This window comes from Rhinoderma darwinii, chromosome 11, assembly GCF_050947455.1.
Source record: "Rhinoderma darwinii isolate aRhiDar2 chromosome 11, aRhiDar2.hap1, whole genome shotgun sequence".
Taxonomy (NCBI): domain Eukaryota; kingdom Metazoa; phylum Chordata; class Amphibia; order Anura; family Rhinodermatidae; genus Rhinoderma; species Rhinoderma darwinii.
The window spans coordinates 35064646-35087290 of NC_134697.1; the positions used below are offsets into that span (position 1 = coordinate 35064646).

Here is a 22645-nt window from a genome sequence, read left to right on the forward strand (position 1 = left end):
GGGCTGTCCTATTTATACGTCAATGATATCATATCACTTTCTGAAACATGAAACAAACTTTCTAAGGGTTGTCCAATGAGAAGATCCCCTTTCCATACAGACTTTTAGCAAAAAGATGGATTCCGCTCTGGAGAAATCGGAGCAGCAAAGTATTATATGGCCGCCCATTCACTTTATTGGGCACATGCAATACCACAGCTGTGAACCTTAATCAGCTTTGGTAGATAAAAGTGTGTCATGTGTGTAAATCAGATGGTGTGACTGTAGACTTCCTAGATCCTAACCATCAATGTTATATTCTTTAATCGGGCCTTTGTTGAAACCCTGCATGATATAATCTCTAGGAGGTAGATATTTCTTCATATAGGCGCTGGATTAGCAGTTATAATCGGTTATATATTAACTGTATCAATAAGACCATGTTTTTTCCTTACGTTTAGCGCCAGGAAAGCTCTTGAGGTACAAGCTAAACATGTCCACACGGTAACATTAGCCCGACAGAGGCCAAAAAGTTTCCTTTTGAACTTTGTTGGACCGGTATACCGCAAAACAAGAATGGAATAGCAGGACTACGCTATTCCACACAACTGGTATACATTTTTATTTATTTTTTTAACACGGGAGCCTATGGGTGACGGATGCCACTGTATCGCATGTCACAGGTAAACTTAATGTGTAAGTCATGAACTTTGCATGGTGCATACGTTAAAAGGATGCCATTATAACCTATGGGTGGTGAATGGCAGAGTCACATCCTCCGTTTAACATATACGTCAGGAGCTTTGCCTGGCGTATATATAAAATGGAGGTCAAAAACGTTATGGGAACAGGGCGTAAACTGTATATTAAGGTTAAGATTTCAGCAGTGACATTTCATCATGAGGTCGTATTTCATTCCTAAAGCAAGCACTGCATGACTTGGGAGATCTTGTATTTCTACGGTTTTATCCGTGTTGCGCAGTCAATAGACTTTGTGCTTTCGAATTATTGCACGTTTTCCTGGCCTTCACATCAGGATATTTCCTGGGAACATCCCTAATATGTAATTCTCAGATTAGTGTAACACGTAGATCGCAGCTTTTCACACATGACTCACACTATGTTAATAACGCGGGATGTGCAGAAGTCTACACAGCGTGAAGGAGGAGACAACTCATTAGAACAGTGGTGTTAGACAGAGCTATGCACATAGGAAACACGAGGCAAGAAGTACCCGCTGATCCTAGAAGGACACACTTTATTTATTCAATGGGATACTCCAGTTTCGGGACACTTCATATTGCAGGTGACCCAGAAACAAGGTGATCACAAGAAGTCATACTAGGAGCGCCAATGATCAGTGCTGATCTGTAATGCAATTGCTTTATATAAAAGCATGACACTAAAATCACCCTCAATTATCATCTTTAATAGACCCCTGTAGATCAGTTCTTCTAAACGGTGGGGCGCCCCCAGTGTTGGTGAGGCAATTTTCACAGAATATAAGCTACTTAGATCGTTATTTGGCTGCAGCCATTTCTGGTTTAGGAAAATAATTTACTCTTTTGGTGCTAATTTTAGGGCCCGTTCACATTGTGCAGATTTGCTGCAGATTTTACATGTATTTTTTAAGACAAAAACCAGGAGCGAAACCTCAATAGAAGAAATACATAAAGGCAGGTCTTATAGGTCTGCTCTCCTGGATCCAATTTGGTTTGCGGCATAAAAAAAGGCATGCCAAATCACGGATGGTGAGGCCCCAGTAAAAACTGAGAAGCCCTACTGTAGCGCACGGTGAACGGGCTCGGTATTTTTTTCTTTTTTATCATTGAGCATACAGCCTATTAAAGGGGCTAAGAAAACTCTTTATTACAATTTTTGCCAGCTCAGCAGCCAGCCATGGGTCCGTCTTCTCTATCTGGGTAAAGATGCAACTGCCCACTCATTTTCCCTGCAACGTTATGTAACATTACATGGCAACCATTCAAATAAACGTGCAGAAGTCTCTGATCAGACCTGCGTCATGGCTTCCTTCCTTTTATAATTAAGGGCATGATGTAGTGCTCTATTTGTCGGACGACAGATACCACATGCTTTAAATACATTATTAACTTATGAAACGTAAAAGACCGAAAAGAAAGAGCGAGAGAAAGAGAAAAGAAAAGAAGAAAAGAAAAATAGAGAATGAAAGAATGAAGGCAAAAATAGAAAATGGAGGTGAAGATAGAAAAAGATGGAAGCGGAGAATTTCCGGTAATAATTCTGTACATGACAACTGGAGCGAGGACGCACAATGATTGTACAACAGACTTACTTTTCCCATAACACTTGTATATGAAGATCACAGTTTTTACATTATTCAACGCTCAACATACGGCCCCAGCGTACTGCAACGTATATTTAAAGATACAGATCTCGGAGTCATTCTGCTGCTGTGATAAAGCGATTTTAATTTCAGCAAATATAACTAAAAACAGAAATTTTATTTTTACTATGTATTAATGACAACTTGAGGGCCGGCAATCTCAGAAGAGAAAGTGACGGGTGTGCAAAATTGCTAAAAATAGAACCGCGCTGATGTCACCCATAGGATGAAGGTTGCCATGGTAACAGTATGCAGCCTCTGGTACTTAGCGATGCCCGGTCTATATGCGCTGGCCTGCTGTCTGCCCATACACACGTTCCCTTATACCTCCCCCCTTCTTCATTATGTAGCATGTACTGCAGAGCTGGGAGACACCATATACCCGTACAACATTGCGTTTATATAACACAGTTTATCATCTGGAAAAATCTCCGTATTTATTGCACAAGACGCGCTAATTGCCGGCAGGCATTTACGAGAACAGGATATTATTTTACATACAGACAATAGAGAGTCTATAGTAATGGCTTATTTTCCTGGGTTTATAAAAACAGATTATAACATTATATTTTCCAACCCGCAGACAGCTACAACAATGGAAACATGTACTCAAACGTTTTGCAACCTGGAATCCAAACATCGCTGGGGTAAGAGGTAACACAGGACATCATGTCCATTCTGTATAGGTCTGTGACTTTGTAACCAATGCATCAATATTCAACGTACTGTACTACAAAGCCGAGCGGCGTGTGGTTGTATGCAGTAGACTCGCTTCTAATGAGCTTGCAGTCTCCAGCTGACACACCAGTAAGCCTTTCAGAGCCAAGAGAACCATTACTGCAAAGCTAACGGTATAATATGCAAGCAGAAGAATTAGGAAGGCTTTAATCTTACTGTAGCATTTATAAAAATAAAAAAAAAGGAAGAACTTTTTCGGATACAATTTAAAAAAAAAAACGCGTCAATAACGGCATTAGGCTGCGTTCACATCAGCGGCGTTAAAGCTTCCGTTTGCATTACCATTGATTTCAATTGTAATGCTTCCGTTGCAAATGGTTTCCATTTCATAAGATGTCAGTAGTCAACTACGCTATTGTTTCTGCTAATTTGAAACGGAACCCATTCGCAACGGAAGAATTACCATTGAAATCAATGATAGTGCAAACGGAAGCGTTGGTTTCAGTTTGCCTTTCCGTTCATGGGTTCCCCCGACAAAAAGCTGTAACGGAACCCATGAATGGAAGAGCAACGCTGATGTGAACAGGCCCTTACACACACACACACCCTACAGAGACATGTTTGAATATAGTCACACAGGCCCTCAGCTGTATATAGGATTTGATTCAGTATTTTCATATAGAAAGCTGTACAAACTGGTTGAGGACCGCCCAATGTTTATATAAAGCACGGGTTTAGGCGATTGGGCCGCCGAATGTCGGGTGCTTGGCTGTCAGACTGCCAGGGACCCTGTAGAGCGGTGTTTAGAATATAGGTAGCAGCAGGCCGCTGCCTCTGTTAGTCCCACTCAGCGTCTGGCTGGGGTTCCTTGGGCCCACCAGAGGGAATGATTCTGAGGGTCCACCCACCATCTCTACAGAATACGTGCAAATTGTTGTCATCATTGTACACATAGGGCATATCGTTAATAAGTTATTTGTGAATCACCCATAAGAAATAGACTAGTGGCAAGTGCTTGGCTACCAAGTCAGCTCCAAATAAGGTTGACCTCTGCTAGACCTTTTGGGACCCAATTTTGGGTCAATCTGGGCCCCACCGGAGGATCATCTGATACTTTGGTGGGCCAGTCCGACTCTGGTCCCAGGAGTCACGTGCCTGGTCACATGATCGCCAGGATGCTGGCAGTAGGACGATGCTGCTGGGTCTAAATCAGACCCAGCACAGCCCTAAGGCTTTGTTCAGATCTTTGCCAGGATCCCGTTCCGACGGAATGAGACCCTAACTGACACAAACGGAAGGTTTCCGTTTCCATCACCATTGATTTCAATGGTGACGGATCCGATGCCAATGGTTTCTGTATGTCTTCGTTGTGCAAGGGTTCCGTCGTTTTGACGGAATCACTAGCGTAGTTGACCTACGGTTTCCGTTTGTGTATGTCAGGGCCCCGTTCTGACGGAAAGCTCAGACGGAACGTCGGAACGGAGCCCTAGCGCAGATGTTAATGAAGCCTAATAAGGACAACAGTCACTATAGCAGAGCTGACTTCCCCTGTAACTGGGGCTGCTGTGCAGCCCCAATTACAGCAGAAAAATATAATGTAAAAAAAACAAACTAAAATTAAATAAATAAATTTACGATAGACAATGACGAATAAGAGAGTTTTTTTTAGGGCAACACTATATTACCAGAAAATACTAAGCTAAAAATGGAAAAAAGCATAATTTATTTTTTTTTTTCTCAGCAGTTTTAGGTTTAAAGTTTGAAAAAAATAATAGTGTCAAAAGTTGTGTGTATAAAAATGATAAACAAAATGTTTTGTCGCAAAAGATTCAGTATAACTTGCACTTTATTCACTTAAACCTCTACTCATTCTGGGTTTAGGAGCCAAGTGGGCGGTCCTACTCAGTGATTGACAGCCTGCTAGTCAGGGAAAGAAAATCACAACTGACCATACCACAGACGCAAGGACATATCAGGCGTTCAGCTCTCAGGAACCAGGATCCCACCAAACAACTCATCAGATCTTCGTTTTTAAGGCTCTTTAGGTTCTAAGTGGAGTCGAAGTGTCCATACACTTTATATAGCTGATCAGCCGAGCGTCCATTTTCTGTAATTTTTTTTTTCCAATCGGGAGCGGAGAATAAGCAGCTACCAGACACCTCTGGCAGTGGATTATCTTCTGCAGGAACAAAGGATCGGCATGTTAAAATCCAGGATGTCAGATCCTTCTTTCCATCAACATCTGGAGTTGGGTAAAGTCGGGACACACCCATAATTCATACACATTAGTCATTCGGTCCTGTTGAAATTGGGGCGTTCGGAGAACTTTGTCTAGTGTGTATGGGCACCTTTAGGCTCTACTTCTATGAAGACCAAGAAAACATCTAAGCCGAATGTCCTTCCTTTCTTCATAAACTGCTTATTTGCTTTATCATTAAAAAATAGCAGGAGAATAAGAAACCCTTATACTGTAAGGAAAGCATGACGGCTCGCAGAGGTCTCTGTAGACATAAGAGTGGACTGTACATAGGTGTAACTTTCTGGCACTTATCTGGTAGCGGTAATAAGGAGGAGAGACACACTGCGCAGTGCCACAACTTTGCCCGTAATGGTTTGTTTTAAACCTCGGCTCTGATCCTGAACACTTTCCAGTTCATGCTTAATAACCCACGTCTGTTCTAGGCCATTCATCACAAGAAAAGCCATAGAGAAAAACAGATTCCATTAACATATATAGCACTACATAGAGGCTGTCCAAACACTAGATGGAAACCGATAAGGAGAAAGAGACTCTGCAAAGTAAAACAAAATCAGCAATTCATCCGATGAAACTGAAATATGAAATAGGAGGAATACAGAGGTTTTGTAAGGGACCATAGACTTCTATTAGTGCCGTATTACGGCATGGAAGTTGCACAGAGCTGAAATACGATTGTGTTCATGATCACCAAGTTGTGGGATCCTACCATATAAAAAGCATTAACACTAGGCAATCAATAACTGTCCACACATCCACACCCGGCTTTAATTCGTTAATAAATTAAAGCCTTTTAATCCGCCAACAAAAACTAGAGAACTTACCCTTAGAGAATATTTTAGCTCTTTATTAATAAGCCAACATACTGATGGAGAGAATCTAATTTATAAAAGCTATGTCAGTATTTCCAGTCTTGTGACTATACTTACTGGAAGTGTTTAAGTAAAGTAAATTTCTGTCTTAAGAACATAGACTGGACACATTTTAATTAAATTTCCCGTTACATCTTTTCAAAAATGAGAAGAAAGATTAAAAATAGAAGTTACACAAAACTTTAAAAGAAATCCCATTATAAAATTACTAAGAATATTATTAGTCAAAATAATGGCAAAAATAATGATTGATTATCTGGACAGGACCTACATGTGTGAACCAAAAATGATCGCACACAGTGGTTTCGCAATTTGTTGTAGACCATTTTATAGTTTATTAAACCAAAAAGAAGAATACCACAATTATAAAAGGTCATTCCACTAAATTATAATCTCAGCACGAGAACCCCGTGCTAGATAATAAACGGAAAAATCTTTCCTAAATGCTAAATTTCAACAGATAGTTGTACAAACTATTTTTAAAAACACATAATGCACAAAAAAATGTATCACATTCACTACATATCATATGTTACCTATGAAATATACATCAAATGGGACAAAAAATAAATAAATAAATCAGATACATAAAGCCAAGGTAACCAATTGCCAATATCTTTACCATGCCATGCAAAGATAGAAACCTTACCCATCATAAGTTATAGTAACTGCATATACAACGTCAAGCACCCCAACATACGTTTCGTACCCAGCTTCGTCAGGATTTTTTTGTAGCTTATGCCTACAGCATGTAAGTATATAAAGATGTATTCTACCTACCTGAATATGTACCAAGAGTTCCGTTGTTCTATGTAGTACGGATCTCAAATATTTCAGTGTCCAGAATGTACCTAAATCTTGTTCCAAAGTAATTTTACAAAATCCAGACACACGAAGTAGATGTGATAGTGACATGCAGTGATGAGGTAGCCCAAGTGTCCCATATGACTTACATATTCACACGGGACACAAAATAATAAAGCCATAACAGGAACCATATATTAACCTAACAAAATTGTAAGTTCCCCATTAAGTGTGAGCGCAGGCAAAGGTAAAAAGAAGCGCTGCAATCCCTGTCTCGCTCACTTTCGGGATGACAATCCTCAGATCTCCATCCCATAGACATGGCTGCACTGACGAGGATTAGCTTTGGAATGCACTGATGAAGGGATTCGAGCATGAAGTATTCCGGCATGAGAGTTCACAACAAGGAAGAAATTAAGAGGCTCAGGGTATAGGGCTGAAATGTATGTAACAAAATACGTTAGGAGGGATGTTGGTGCAAGATATGTCACATTTAAGAGAAGCTTTTCATAGGGTGGCAAAAAAGGAAAAGAGGGGTCAATTAGTGTTACGTCGGTGACGAATACACCATAAAGTTTTCACAACTGTAAGAACAACTGAAGATTAAGATTATTTTTTACAACAATCAGATATGGCAGAACGAGAAAAGCCTCTTAGAGCGTTACTAAGCCTCCTTGCCCCTTCTCTGCCCTCAACTCAGTGCCAAGCAGCATCGGATTAAGGATCCCTAGGGCCCATCAGAAGGAATGATTCTAAAGGTCCACCCCCACTATAGAATACGTGTACATCCACTGGTTATCATTCTAAATAAAACCTAGTGGCAAGTGCTTGGCTTCCAAATCTGCTCCAAATTGGGTGGTCTTCTGCGTGACCTTTAAAGAACCCATTATTGGGTTAGAGCCTGGGCCTACCGGAGGATTCTCTAGTACTTTGGTGGGCCAGTCTGATCCTGGTGCCAAGTCTGCCTTGACCTGAAGAGCAGAATAATCTGAGACAGATTGGTTGCTAGGTGATCACGGCCGAGCAACTTTTCTCCACTTAAAAGGCTGTACGTTGCGAATCAGTGCGTCGTAGCAACCACTGTACTGACTGCAGAGATGGGAATAGCGACATTGTGGTAGTCCGGGTAGGTCAGTCCTTAAATTTAGGTGGATAACTTTATTAAGTTATGAATGTTGTAAATCTAAAATATGGTAATGTTATAGTACAATCTCACTGAACTTTCCTGACATAATACAAAAACATAATAAACTGCACTAACTTTTTATGTATGGATACAGGCTTTACAGTAGTATTATTGTATGTAGATGACCGGTGCTCGTATAGCAAGGCTGTCTGAATGTATAAACGCCTAATTTGGAAAACCCCATGAAGTCCTAAGTTGAATATTCTCATTTATAGTCAGGCTTTCCATGCCAAGAATATTGGCGTGTAAGGCCTCTAGAAAAGGATCAATGTGACCTTACACTGGAGAAGTATTGCCAGGATGCCAGCAGTTCAACATGACGATAACAATGATAAAGCAACAGCAATATACACAAGGGTATCAAATAACTTCCAGCCTGTACATATAAAGGACCACAAAATGCGTTTTCTTCTACATATACATAATAAAAAAGTATGACAAAGGCAGGCCCTTCATGTTCTTATATTTTTAGTCACCCAACTCCTATATATAACCTAGTGGCTGTTGACCTCAGCAAGAATTCACACGATTACTGGCATTTTGCAGGCAATAAAGAACCCAAAACAATATGAAATATACAATAGCCAATTAAGCTGTAATACTATAAAACATAACTGAACAGACAGCGCAACATAACCTAAGTTAGCGTTACATGGTATGTCAAGCATGGACAGCCCTGACTCATATTGTGGATTTGTTAGTCAGAAATTAACATGAGCATCTTCTTTATTTTCTTTTGCTGAAGATCAGAGCTCGTTTCCATGCAACTGAACATTACAGAGCAGCATTACATCATGTCCATTAATTTTAGTGGGTTCCAGTGGTTCTTCAGGTGCAAGATCAACTTTATGTAGCTCCAAGCTTTAGCCAATAGGAGGTGGGCCTGTTCGGGTACCCTCCCAATTTAGATGAGAGCAACTATATAACCCGGAGTTATCAGCCAACATAAAGTAGGCATTCTCCCGTACTAGTAGTAGTCTATGGTATTCCTATATCCTCACTAAACCTTGAACAGTCTATAATACAAACTAGTTGCCTTTCCTAACTAAAATCCTTCTGTACCTATACTAAGACGCTGATTAAAAAGTCCAAATGAAGCCAGAAAACTGGAGGGCTGCTTAGTCCCTAGTAATGCATCAATTCATTGCCAACCTAGCAAGCAACAACAAAAATCTCGCCGATATAACACCCAACTGTTCAGCTTTTATATCAAGGAGATCTCAAAAGCCATGGTTTGCTAAAATTAAATGGTTAGGTATAAAATTACATCCCCCCCCCCCCAGCATCCCGATTCGTTTGTCAACTAAATTCTGTGGGTGTATTCACAGTGGCACCATCTACAGGCGGTGTGCGGCGCTATGTGGGCACTACGGCACTTTATATGTGGGTGCTGTGGAACTATGCCGCTATCTACAGTGGGCACTGCAGTACTATGTGGGCAATATCTATAGGAGCATTGCGGCGCTATCTACATGGGCACTGTAGCGTTTTCAAGGGGCGGAAATAAAAAACCATGACAAAATTAATCAGTTTCTTGAACGCCCATGAAAAATACACGGCAAACGGATGACAAACGGCCATTAAAATCAGGCAGACAGACTTGAAGTGGATGAAAATTTGGAGACACACCGATGCAAAACGGCCAAGGAAAAACTGACAGTTAATCAGTTTTTAATTGACATTTTTTCACTGTTGTGTGAATATAGCCTAAGGAGGAAAAAAAAACTAATAATCCAAACAATGTTTTACGCTGCTGTCAGAAAATATGCTTCATAAAACACTGCTTCCTATAAAAGGCAAGAAAAAGTAGGGCAAGATTTCTGTAGCTACAAAACAATTACCATGGAAGAATTCCAGGGACAGAAATATTAATTTCTTAAGAAAGGACTATAAAAAGCATTTGTTGCTCCAATTCTCCTGCTTCCCCTTCCTGCAGCCATAGCGTTCAATGATAACATTTTGCCTGCCTACAGCCGACACTAGGGGGAGCGTAGTAACATACTGCATACAAATTTTATATTAAAGGTGTTGTCCCATGAAGAATACGGTTTATAATTAAATTCAGCCCCAGATTCTGAAAATGTTTTGTATTTACACTTAAGAAAATGTTGATATCACAAGATATTCCAGGAATATTGGCATAGCGCCACCTGCTGTTTCAATTCAATAGCCTGTGTCCATCACAGTAAACGTACCGAAGTGGACATCCGTGCACAATCTTGCTTCTCTCTCTGCTCCACTGGGTATGCGGAGGGATCCCTGGCATGGTCAGCCAGCTTGTGTTTGTTGGGAGAATACGGAGAGGATCACAGCAGAAGCATGACAAGTTCTACCAGATCCGATCTACAAAATTAGATCATTCTAATAGAACATTTTAAGTAATTATTCTATCATTATATTTCAATTAGTTTTTACACTTTCTTTATGGCCCATCAGCCATCTCGAATTGGAAGTTTACCGGAGTGGAAAGTGTTCGACATACTTTAAAGTTGTTTTCTAATCTACAAAGGCATCAAGGCTACACATCACATGACTGCTCTTCTGAAAATCAAAACACTAAGCTCGAGAAACTGTAACTGGCCAGAACATTTTACACAAAAACCAGTGGATCCGCATTGCGTTCAGACGTATACGTTGCCCAGTGACCGCAATTTTAATTTTTTTGCGGTGCCCGACCTTATAAGTAAATGTAGCACCCCAGCTGATGCCAGAAGGACACACTCTTGGCATTAGTCAGGCCCAAAGGGTACACGTTTGGCCAAATGTATATTGCAGTGTGTACAGACCCTAACCAAGAGTCAGAGAAGAAATACTGAACTATGTAAAAATACACAGATATCGGAGCTGCAAAACTACAATTCAGCAATCAGAAACTCTTAATTTCAACTTAACACAAGCCGCTGCACTCGCTCTGTAAACTGAACAAAAGTGTCAAAAAAATATTGTCAGGCCGTATTAATCCCGAACATCTAGTAGCTGCAGCCACAGGAATAAAGCAGGGAACCCGACCTGAAGAAAAAATTCCCACCCCTAAAAAAGGGACAATAATCCTAAAATCTATTTTAAGGCCTGTTTACACAACGCAATGATTATGCAGATCTGAATGAATACGAGCATTCAGAACGATAACAGCCCCATGTAAATCGTTAACGGCAGACAAAACTGATTGTACATACATCTCCGCATTCTTGCATGGAGGTTTATTGTTCTGCTTGTTAGGAATACACAGAAGTCTTAACAAGGAGAAGAATATCACTGTTAAGATGAGTTTACACGGGTAGATGTGTGCCCGTAACGAGTGGCGATAATTAAAGGTGGATCGGCGCTCATTTAAAAAGGGCCATTTAATTGGGCCAATGTAAACTGTATAGGGACGACTGGTTGTTCAGTACCCATACAGTTTACATAATGTCGGCAGCACATCCCCTATTTATACTGGGAGATGTGCTGTCAAGAACGATGATGGTCAGGGCAACAAAAGATTAAATCAGCCGATGAATGAAACTTTGCTGGTTCGTCAGCCGATCGCTGCCCTGTTTACAAAGGGCAATGATCGGGAACGGCCATTCGTACAATCAGTAGGTGACTGATAATTAGTTTTTCTATTCTGTAATTGGGATTTTTGCCTATATTTTCGGATTTGCTGTGCAAATCAATGCAGCAAACTTAATCCTTGTAAGCAGTGATTTCAGATTAGGGACTGCCCCCGTGATTCCTGTATTATCTCCCACATAGGTGTAACTATAGGGCCACCAAAGGCCTGATTTACACGAGCGTGTGCGTTTTGCGTGCGCAAAAGGCACTTAACAGCTGCGTGTGTCATCAGTGTATGATACGCGACTGCATGATTTTCGCGCAGCCGCCATCATTATGACACTCCGTTTGGATGTTTGTAAACAGAAAAGCACGTGGTGCTTTTCTGTTTACATTCAGAGTTTGACAGCTGTTGCGTGAATCACACAGTTCGCACGGAAGTGCTTCCGTGCGTCCTGCGTGGTTTTTACGCACCCATTGACTTCAATGGGTGCGTGATGCGCGAACAGCGCACAAAGAAAGGACGTTGTGAATTTTACGCAACGCACTCGCGCTGCGCAAAATTCACGCACTGTCCCACAGCCTAATATAGGTGCGTACGACACGCGTGAAAAGCACGCGCGTATATTACGCTCGTGTAAATGATGCCTTGGACACAAGTTCCAGGGTGTAACTACAGCCTTTGTGCCCCATATACAACGGCTTGGTTCCCACAGTGCAGATTTGCTGCAGAGTTTGCATGTGTTGTTTTTTTTTTAGCCACGACCAGGAACGGAACCTGAACAGAAGAACTATATAAAGTAAGGATTTGGCCAAAAAAAACAAACAAACTGCGGAACCCAGCCTAACATCCCTGAAAATGCACACAGTGATGTATGTGTATAAGTATTACATCTGTCACAGAACATAGATAATGCATGGAAGAATATTTCACCACAGAGATAATAAACACAGCGTTCTTACAATACAAAAAGGTAATCAACAGTGAAATCTCTGCACAAGAATAAAGAGTAATTTTATAGCACGTGGATAAATGACCAAAGTGAATTAACACGGGAATAATAGACACAGTGATGTCACAATACATGGACAATGCACACAGTGATATTTCTGCACAGAGATATTAGAAACAAACAGTGATGTCACAGAAGTTAACAGCACCCGAATAATAGTGACAGGGCAGAGATAATGCACACAGCGATGTCATAGTACAGGGATTAAAAAACACTGAACTCATAGTAAAGAATGATTGCAGAGAGTGATGTCACAGTACAGGATAATAAATATAGTGAAGTCAAAGTACAGAGAATAAACACTAGATTTTCCTTGTGTGGCAAAGTGGCCATTTGCCATAGGGCTCAGATGCGACTGCTTATGGCCCTGAACTCACTTATGTCCAGTTCTGAGAACCTACAGGCCACCCCATCCACACACACACACACACATATATATATATATATGAACAAATGTATTCCCCTCTATGAGCTTAATGGGGTAAAGAAAAGAAAGAAAAGCACAACACATTCCCCTCGCACTGCAGTTATGTGACAGCTGTAATTGGAAAATAAGTGAACAAGAGTCAAATCTACCAGAGGAACGTACAAATTGTTGCTTCATACTTGATGTTCCTAATAAATGTATTATCATCTGTACTGCACCAGCTGAGCCTGGCATACAACATAACATGCCCATCAAACATTCATGGCTTGCTAATCTTCTTAGTGCTCCAACAGTGAACCTATGAACATCAGACAATTTAACGTATACTATAACATTTACACGAGAACTGGCAGCCCTTATTAGAAACAAATATATTGGGAAATACAGAAATGTAGGTAAATTATTAACATCTTAGGATATAGAATTCTGTAAACCTATGTAAAGAACATATCGATATAAAACAGTTCTAGATGTTTAGCATGTGCTTTAAGGGTAAACTAACCCAGCGCTAAGAAAGAAGCCCATCAAGTTTACTGGTTACCTAAAACATACCCATCAATAAGGGTCCATGCACACAGCGAAGCCACCTGAATAGTCCCTGCAAGGCAGCAAAGTCCCCAAGGGTCGGTAATATGGTCCTATTTTGCCTCTGTGTGCCTCCATGAGACTATGGCCCCCTTATTACAGATCTGTACAACACGGACTCATAACAGGGCAGTGTGCATAAGGCTTAAAAAAATACCTGTCTTCTGTTTTTGGGCCAAACTGGGTAGCTCTGAAGACCTTAGGAAGTCCGTTAGGTCCCTTCACAAATATTTTTTTTAAAAGGAAAACTCTAGCAGAGAGAAAATAACTAAATATATCAAAACCGGTGGAGGGGAAAAGTGGAGTATTTGCCCATAGCAATCAGATTGTGCTCCACCTTTCTTATGTATTACGAAGATGACCATAATGGAGATCCAGGGTGGTCACCCTTGACAGTGGGGTCTATTGCTAGGCACTTGACCAAACTGCTTCCTTACAAGCGCAACATGACTGGATGACAAATCTCAAACATTTCCACATAAAGCCTTCTCTTGGGAATCATAAGGACTAGCGGCAGGGATCGGGGGCACCAGTAGGAGAGTACTTATATCTGATGGAATTTTGTTGTGGTTGAGTATATAACATGTTTATTGATTAGCAGATGTCAACATTGAATGTACTATGTGTATGTGCTCATGTGCAATATATGCCGTAGCCCCTTCTTATAGCCTGCAGTTATTTCTGCTAATGAGGCACCCTGTCAGTCTTTCTGAGCCAGACACCTATGTCAAGCACCAAGCCCATTCAGATCAACAAACGTGTTCATAGCATTTGCTCAAGCTTCAAATCAGTTGGCCCCCCCACAGAGCGTAGAGTCAGACGCCACGCTCAGCAAGAGGTGACAGTACTGCCAGGATGGATATGAAGAAGGGGGAGGGGGAATGACATTGCTGCTGTTTTTACCATTTATTTTCAAGAAGAAAATTAACAGGTTACAAATGTGAGTAGTTACAAAAACAACATTACACAAAAATACATATCTAATCCTTTTTTTTTTAAAATTATAGACTTATTGTTGATTTTTATAAAATGGATGTGACCATGCAATATATAATAAATAGATTAGATGTGTTCCATACAATGACTTATGTTGGGTATACTTGATTCAATATTACAGCATAACATCGGGGCGAACATACCGTAGTTGCACAGGGGCCCTAGAGGTAAGGGGGCGAACCATCACTATAAAAGAAAAATGTAAATTTCTACTACTGTCTTGTAAGGGACTGTATTAAAGGGGTTGTCCGAGATACCAAAATTTTTTCAAAAACTCTGTCACACATTACCCCTTATACAGACAACCTAAATAAAGCATTATTTTTAAAATAAATTCTACTTAGCACATCTCTTCTTTGAATTTAGCACAGCTTGTTTACATGCAGTTCAGCTCTGGTTTGTTGATCTTTCCTTGTTATGAAACTTTTTTCCCGTGCACGCTTATTGCAGGCTGCAATGAGCGTGCACGTACCTTCCAAGAGTTCACGTGAGCTGTCCCTGCTCCTCCCCGCTGACATCCTTCACTGCACTTGTCTCCTTGCTGACATTCTTGAAGGATGGTGACCGTTCTCCCCCCATTATGTTTTCTCTCTCTTTTCAGGTCTATAAACCTCTTCCTGTCTACCCTAAGGGTATGTGCACACACACTAATTACGTCCGTAATTGACGGACGTATTTCGGCCGCAAGTACCGGACCGAACACAGTGCAGGGAGCCGGGCTCCTATCATCATACTTATGTACGATGCTAGGAGTCCCTGCCTCGCTGCAGGACAACTGTCCCGTACTGTAATCATGTTTTCAGTACGGGACAGTAGTTCCACGGAGAGGCAGGGACTCCTAGCCTCGTACATAAGTATGATGCTAGGAGCCCGGCTCCCTGCACTGTGTTCGGTCCGGTACTTGCGGCCGAAATACGTCCGTCAATTACGGACGTAATTAGTGTGTGTGCACATACCCTGACCCTCGTCCACCCTCTTCTATCTCATGTCTCTCTCCACTAAGGCCATGTTCACACTGAGTTTTTTTGCCGGAGGAATATCTGCCTCAAAATTCCGTCTTGAAGTTTGCGGCAGATTTACCTCTCCCTGCACGTTGATTTTTGCGTCATTTTTTTGTGCGCTGTTTGCGGCTTTGTTTGCGGTTTTGTTTGACCCTTTGTTCGGGCCGTTTTTCTCTTCGTTTATCTTGGCGTTTTTTACTTGTTTGTTTGCGTATTTTTTTGCTGTGTTTTCCGTTGCGTTTATCGTAGCCTTTTTCGCATCGTTTATCGTTTCTTTTTTTGCATCGTTGTTTGCGGCTATTTTTGATGCGTTTTTCGTTGAGTCTTTCGTGGCATTTTCCCAGTTGTTTTTCGCGGCGTTCTTTGCCTCTTTGTTTGCGGCTTTTTCCGCGATGTTTTTCGCAACGTTTTCCGTGGCGTTTATCGTAACCTTTTTTGCGTCGTTTTTCGAGTCTTTTTTTGCGTCATTGTTTGCGTTTTTTTTCTGCGTTTTTCGTGGCGTTTTTCGTGGTGTTCTTTGCCTTTTTTTTCGCGGCTTTATTTGCGATGTTTTTCGCGGTGTTTATCGTAGCCTTTTTGGCGTTGTTTTTGCGGTTTTTTTTGCTGCGTTTTTCGCGTCGTTTTCCGTCATGTTTTTCGCCCACGGCAATTGAGCGCCGCGGGCATAAAACAACGGAAATACGCTTTCTCTGCCTCCCATTGAAGTCAATGGGAGGTCAGAGGCGTAAACGCTCGAAGATGGAGCATGTCGCTTCTTTTTCCCACGAGGCAGTTTTACTGCTCGCGGGAAAAAGACGCCGACGCCTCCCATTGAAATCAATGGTACGCATTTTCGGGCCGTTTTTTACAAGTTTTGCTACGCTGTTTCCGCTTAAAAAAAAACAGGCGGAAACATCCCCGTAATTTCAGCCGTTATGGACGCCCTCGTGTGAACATACCCTAACAATGTAGGCTTAGATACAGGACCCCAGAAGATCTTATCCAGTTCAGGACCGGGCTATTTTGCGCCTTCAGGACCAGACACCGTTTAGCCATTTTTAGTACGTGTGCGTTAAATGGCTATAACTTTTTTTATTTGTTGGGCTAACGACGTGATTTTTGCGATGTTTTTTCCGTAGACAATGCAGGTTTCATTTTTTATCGTTTTTATACACACCTTTTTTGCTATTTTAGAATTTTCTTTCATAAAGTTTGAAAATAATAGTAAAAAAAAAAGCTTTTTTACGTTTCAGCTATTTTTTTTTTGGTAATAACAGTTTTACCCTAAAATAGACCTTTTATTTGTGATCGTCATTGTCTACCGTAAATTTTTATATATTACATGTCTATATTAGGGTACTAGGGTCAGCGCTAGCGTTACAACAATGATTGGCGGGGGGAACGGTATTTTTTTGGGGTGGGTATTTTATGTGTATTTATTATTTAATTTTTTTTGCACTTTACTTTATAATTTTTTTATTACTATGGTCTGTCCCTCAAAAGGTCAGAAAAGACCTTTGGGGAACTTTATATATTTTTTTTCTTTCTTTTACATGTTTTTCCACTGTAACTGGGGCTGCACAGCAGCCCCAGTTACAGGGGAAATCAGCCCTCTCAGGCCTCATGCACACGACCGTATTTTTTCCCACCCGTAAATACTGGCGTAAATACGGGTCCGGTGTCACACGTATTCCACCCGTTTTGCACCAGTATTTACGAACCCGTGCTCGTAAATATGGGTCCGGTGTCACACGTATTCCACCCGTATTTACGAGCACGTTTTTGGCGGCAAAATAGCACTGCACTAATCGGCAGCCCCTTCTCTCTATCAGTGCAGGATAGAGAGAAGGGACAGCCTTTTCTGTAATAAAAGTTAAAGAAATTCCTACTTACCCGGCCGTTGTCTTGGTGACGCGTCCCTCTCTTCACATCCAGCCCGACATCCCTGGATGACGCGGCAGTCCATGTGACCGCTGCAGCCTGTGATTGACCTGTGATTGGCTGCAGCGGTCACATGGCCTGAAACGTCATCCAGGACGTCGGGCCGGATGTCGAGAGGGACGCGTCACCAAGGCAACGGGCGGGAGACCGGACTGGAGGAAGCAGGAAGTTGTCGGTAAGTATGAACGTCTTTTATTTTTATTTTTTACAGGTTTATACTGATCGGTAGTCACTGTCCAGGGTGCTGAAAGAGTTACTGCCGATCAGTTAACTCTTTCAGCTCCCTGGACAGTGACTATTTACTGACGTCGCTTAGCAACGCTGCCGTAATGACGGGTGCACACATGTAGCCACCCGTTATTACGAGAGCTCCATAGACTTCTATGGACTGTCCGTGCCGTTATTACGGCCTGAAATAGGACATGTTCTATCTTTTTCAACGGCACGGGCACCTTCCCGTGAGAAAACGGGAAGGCACCCGTCGCCAATAGAAGTCTATGAGCCCGTTATTACGGGTCGTGATTACGACCCGTAATAACGGGAGTTTTTACGGTCGTGTGCATGAGGCCTCATAGTGACGATTGTCACTAATAAGGCTGTGCTGGGTCTAGTTAGACCCAGCAACAGTCTGTAAGTAACGGCACCCGGTGATCATGTGACCAGTCACATGATCACCGGGAGGAATAGAGACAGCGCCGCTGCTGCTGTCTCTATTCCTATACACAGCGTTCATTGAGCGCTGTGTAAAAAGACATCGGAGAAGACAGAAGCAGCGAAAGCTGCTTCTGTCTTCTCCTCAGGGTCCCCGGCAGTCACTGACAGCCGGAGACCCGACATTCAGCTGCCCGATCGCGCGGGCAGCAAGTTAAAACCCGAGCCGTAGAAAGTCTATGGCTCGGGTTTTAAGGACCCGTCCCTGACCGCTGGCCGTAAAAACACAGCCAGCGGTCGGGAACCAGTTGTTAAACAAAGTACGGTGTCCCGCGGGCCGCAGATAACAGCCTCAAGGGCTGCATGCGACCCGTGTGCTGCATCGTGTTGTATAATTCCCTATCAAAGCCTACTATGTGTAGGCTTTGATAGGGGAAGAACTAAAAGTACAGAGGTCACTGTACCTTTCTAGTCCGCGGGTGCCGTCCCTCTTCACTTTTTTCACTGTGAACACGCATAGGCGCGCTCACAGTGAAAAGATGCATAGGCTGGGCAGGCGGGCATGCGCAGAAACGTCACGTATCCAGTGACGTGTCGTGTCCCATCCGAGGTCTCGCTGGGGCGAGACCATGTGATCGGGATACGACACGACAGTGGAGGAGGAAGAAAACGTGACGTCAGAAGACATGTGATCGGCAGAAAAGAGCTGCCAGAACGGAGAACAGAAGCAAGATTGCACAGGTAAGTATATTAGGGAATACTTAATGTGTGCATTGTGTGTTTAAATTTAAAATATATCTCGGACAACCCCTTTAATGCACATTGGTGAAGGATTTGCTAGAGTAATGATGATCACCTCCTTCTTGAAGAATAATTAGCTGTTGGACAGCATTGGGCCCACATACAGTACCTGCACGGAGGGCCCCCCCCCCCCCATGTAGGAAGGAGATAAGCCCCTCCAGCAGTACAATGCTCAGGAAAAACGAGAACTGGAAAATTTATTTTTAACAAATACACAGATAAGTAGTCACTATGGGATATGCAGCTGGGAAAGCAGTCAGTCCGCTTGCCTAGGAAACCTTTACGATGTCGAGAGTCCCAGTCGCTTGCTGCAGAGCAGTATAATTTGGTGACATGAGAGTCGTGGTAAATTCAGTGCGATACTTTTGTATCTTCAGGAGATTCCTTATGAGGTCATCGATGCAGATAAACACAAGTGTTTTGACCATGTAGTTATTCTTGGGATCAAACTACTTTTTCCCTTCATACAGTAGAGAAACGCTAAGGTTGCACGTAACCAAATGTCACCATGTAGCACTAGTCTTAGGTGTAGTGTGTGGCAGCCCTGTAACGACTATTATAAGGCTGCTCGACCGCAGTGAGGGCGGGGGGTGACTTGGTGAGGTGCGTGGGTTCAGGACGAGCCGTTTTCGTGATCGGTAGGGCTTCCAGCAATCAGTCAATCGTCACCTATCCTGTGTCGATTCTGGTGCAACCCCTTTGAAAACTTAAAAAAAAAAAAAGTATGTCTAAGTTCTGCGTTTCTATTGCTGATATATAAAAGAAAAATAGAAGGGTTGCATCATGTGTTGCTCTTTGTTCTGCATTGACAAATACCAATTGCTCCAGAATGTTCAGCCAATCAGCTAGTAGCAGCCATCCTCCACCCCACAGTTAATTCCAGAAACAAGGTCAAACTTTACACAACCGGTGACAATTTTACAACACAGCCATGAAATTCCAGTTCAGATGATTCTTTTACTTTGCACCTCAAGTGTACATTAACTTTTGGTAAAGCTACAGATCATACAACATTCAGCCACAAGATTAAAACTACTGTGGCATCTGGCACCAAGACCTAAGCAGCAGCCCTGTAAGTTTCGAGGCGCAGCCTCCCACTTTTCCAGCACATCCCACAAGTGCTCGATCAGATTGAGATCTGGGGAAATTGAAGTCAACACCTTGACATCTTTGTCATGTTCCTCAAACCATTCCTGAACAATTTTTGTCGTGTGGCAGGGGGCATTATCCTGCTGAAAAAGTAGTGTACGTGGTCTGCAACAATGTTTAAGTAGACGATACGTAGCAAAGTAAAATCCACTTGAATGCCAGGGCCCAGGCTTTCCCAGCAGAACATTGCCCAGAGCATCAAACAGCTTGTCTTCTTCCCATCCTGGTGCCATCTCTTCCCGAGGTCACACACACACACCCCCCGACAGGGGTCACCATGGGCACTCTGACCGGTCTGCAGAACCAAACGTAGCAAGCTGCGATGCACTGTGTGGCCTGACTTTATCAAAGCCAATAGTTACTTTTGCGCTACACAGCTATCCTGATGGAGCGGACCAGACGGGCTGGGCTAGCCCAAGACGTGTGAACGTTTGCATGTGCGCGTTTCTCTTTCCTGTATTTCAGATCCTAGTTACTAACAGTGAAAACAAACCAGTGCATTTCACACCTTAAAGTAGCTACGCATTTCTGAATAAAACTATTTGTTTAATAATCGACATGGTGTGAACCGCGGGAAATAATTTTCACTGCCATATCTATGCTATTAAATTATTAAAATATGTTTTCCGTGTTACCAAAGGTCACTTCATCATCATTATTACCAAGATTTCTTTTATTTGTGAGTTCACTCACTAGAGCAGAGTTTAAACAGGTGATAAATATTAAATGAAGGTAAACAAACTCACGTTACATGCAGTCAACCACATCGAAAAAGAAAGTTACGGAGATGTGCCAAGCAAGGCTGGCAGGTGCACATTATTCCGAGTGGGCTGTGCCATAGCAGCGTTCACAAGTTCATCTCTTGCTACGCAGCTATTTTTCGGAATTGTTTTTATATTTTTTGCCTCGGTTGTAACACAATGATTCTTTGTAGCTTAAGGCCAAAAGTGGACTTTTATCAAGGATAACCCTGCCTGGAAATATGGTTTTAGCCAGTGATGGGACAAATGGCCATGGCTTCAGGATGTTATTGTCAGGACATTGCACTTTTGCCCCAGTCTCATGTGTCTTTGTACAGGTCAAGCCAATGGGTATGAATCAATGTTTTTGATAACAAAAGATCAACTTTTTATTATAGCCTTAGGCCCCATGCACACGGCCATAACTGACGGACCGTAATTGCGAATTAAAGTACGAATCTATTCATTTCTATTGCCCACGGACACCTCCCTGTATATTTACGGGAAGGTGCCCAGGCTGTAGAAAGGCTCAGCAAACAATAGTCCTATTTTTTATTTTTTTTTACGGACTGTGCTCCCATACTTTATAATGGGAACACGGCCTGCGAATGCGGTGACTGTCCACTGCCATCTGCAGACGTAATCACGGACCGGGATTAAGGCTACGACCATGTGCAGGGGGCCTTAGACTGATCACAATGTAGACAGAACAGCCCGCCTGTATTCTATCACAGACAAATGGAAAAACATAATAAAAAGGCTAAAATATATTAGAATGACAACCAATATGACAGGTCAAAGTTCTGAAAGTTAAGTCTACCTAGTTATGCAAGGATATGGTGGGTTTTAAAATAAATTAACCAGATTTGCCATTCTGGAAATGGGAAAACCTTGGTGCCAACCCATGTTAGAGGTTTGTTGTTCAAGAATTCCCCAGTGATCATATTACTACAACGAAATAAACATGAAGGTCCAGAATACGGTGTCCAAAATGCTACAACATTGGTTCAGCATCAGTTTATGGCCCCATAAATCATAGCAACCAAAGAAGATCCCCCTATCGTAAGCACGTTCTTGGGTTTTGAAAGTATGTCTATTTCAGCATCATAGTAGTCTTGCTGCTCTAGCATTATTGTCTCTACGGAAAGGTTTGCGCAGAGCTGCGCAACACCAGATCTGTCACTGTGAAATATGAGGGTCAATACTAAATCATCATGATGGCTTTTAGAGGAAGGTCAAGTGGCAAATGAAGAAGGAATAAAAAAAAAATAAAAAAAAATATAACTAGACTTCTTTAAAAGGAAAGAAAATACTATAGAACACGGCAAGTAGCAATACACCTTGAAGCTGTATTTCTAGTACAACATCAGTAAATATAATAAAAAATAGCTCAAGAACGGTGAATTGGCCACCTGGCTCATTGTTTTTATCCAGTATTACTTGACATCAATTCAGTAGATTACACTAGCAAAAGTATCTGAAAAGGAAGCCGATGCTGCGATCTAATCCCAGCAAACAGAGCAATCAGCGGTTATCCGCAGGGAAAGCCACATCTTGCCACCCATTTCCCGTGCAGCATTATGTCGTATAGTATCAATCACTAATTGTTGCCCATGTAATGCAAGGATGGTCCAGCATCACCACAGCGGCTCTCCACTCTTACTCAGAGGTGAGTTATAAAGTGGCT

At 42.1% G+C, this 22645-nt stretch overlaps 1 protein-coding gene across 3 annotated transcripts in view; it reads right to left on the reverse strand.

Annotated features, from left to right (window-relative positions):
* SEMA4G (semaphorin 4G) overlaps window positions 1-22645 on the reverse strand; it is a 189467-nt gene that overhangs the window by 157284 nt on the left and 9538 nt on the right. The window contains exons 1-2 of one of the 3 annotated variants that reach the window (XM_075841056.1): window positions 18733-18765; window positions 14840-14882 (exon numbers count right to left, since the gene is read on the reverse strand). The exons of 1 other annotated variant lie outside the window; for it this stretch is intronic. The gene's annotated coding sequence lies outside the window, so the exon portion shown is untranslated. Of the gene's footprint in view, window positions 1-14839; window positions 14883-18732; window positions 18791-22645 lie in introns of those variants that run through there. One more of the 3 variants, XM_075841055.1, reaches the window with a different exon arrangement.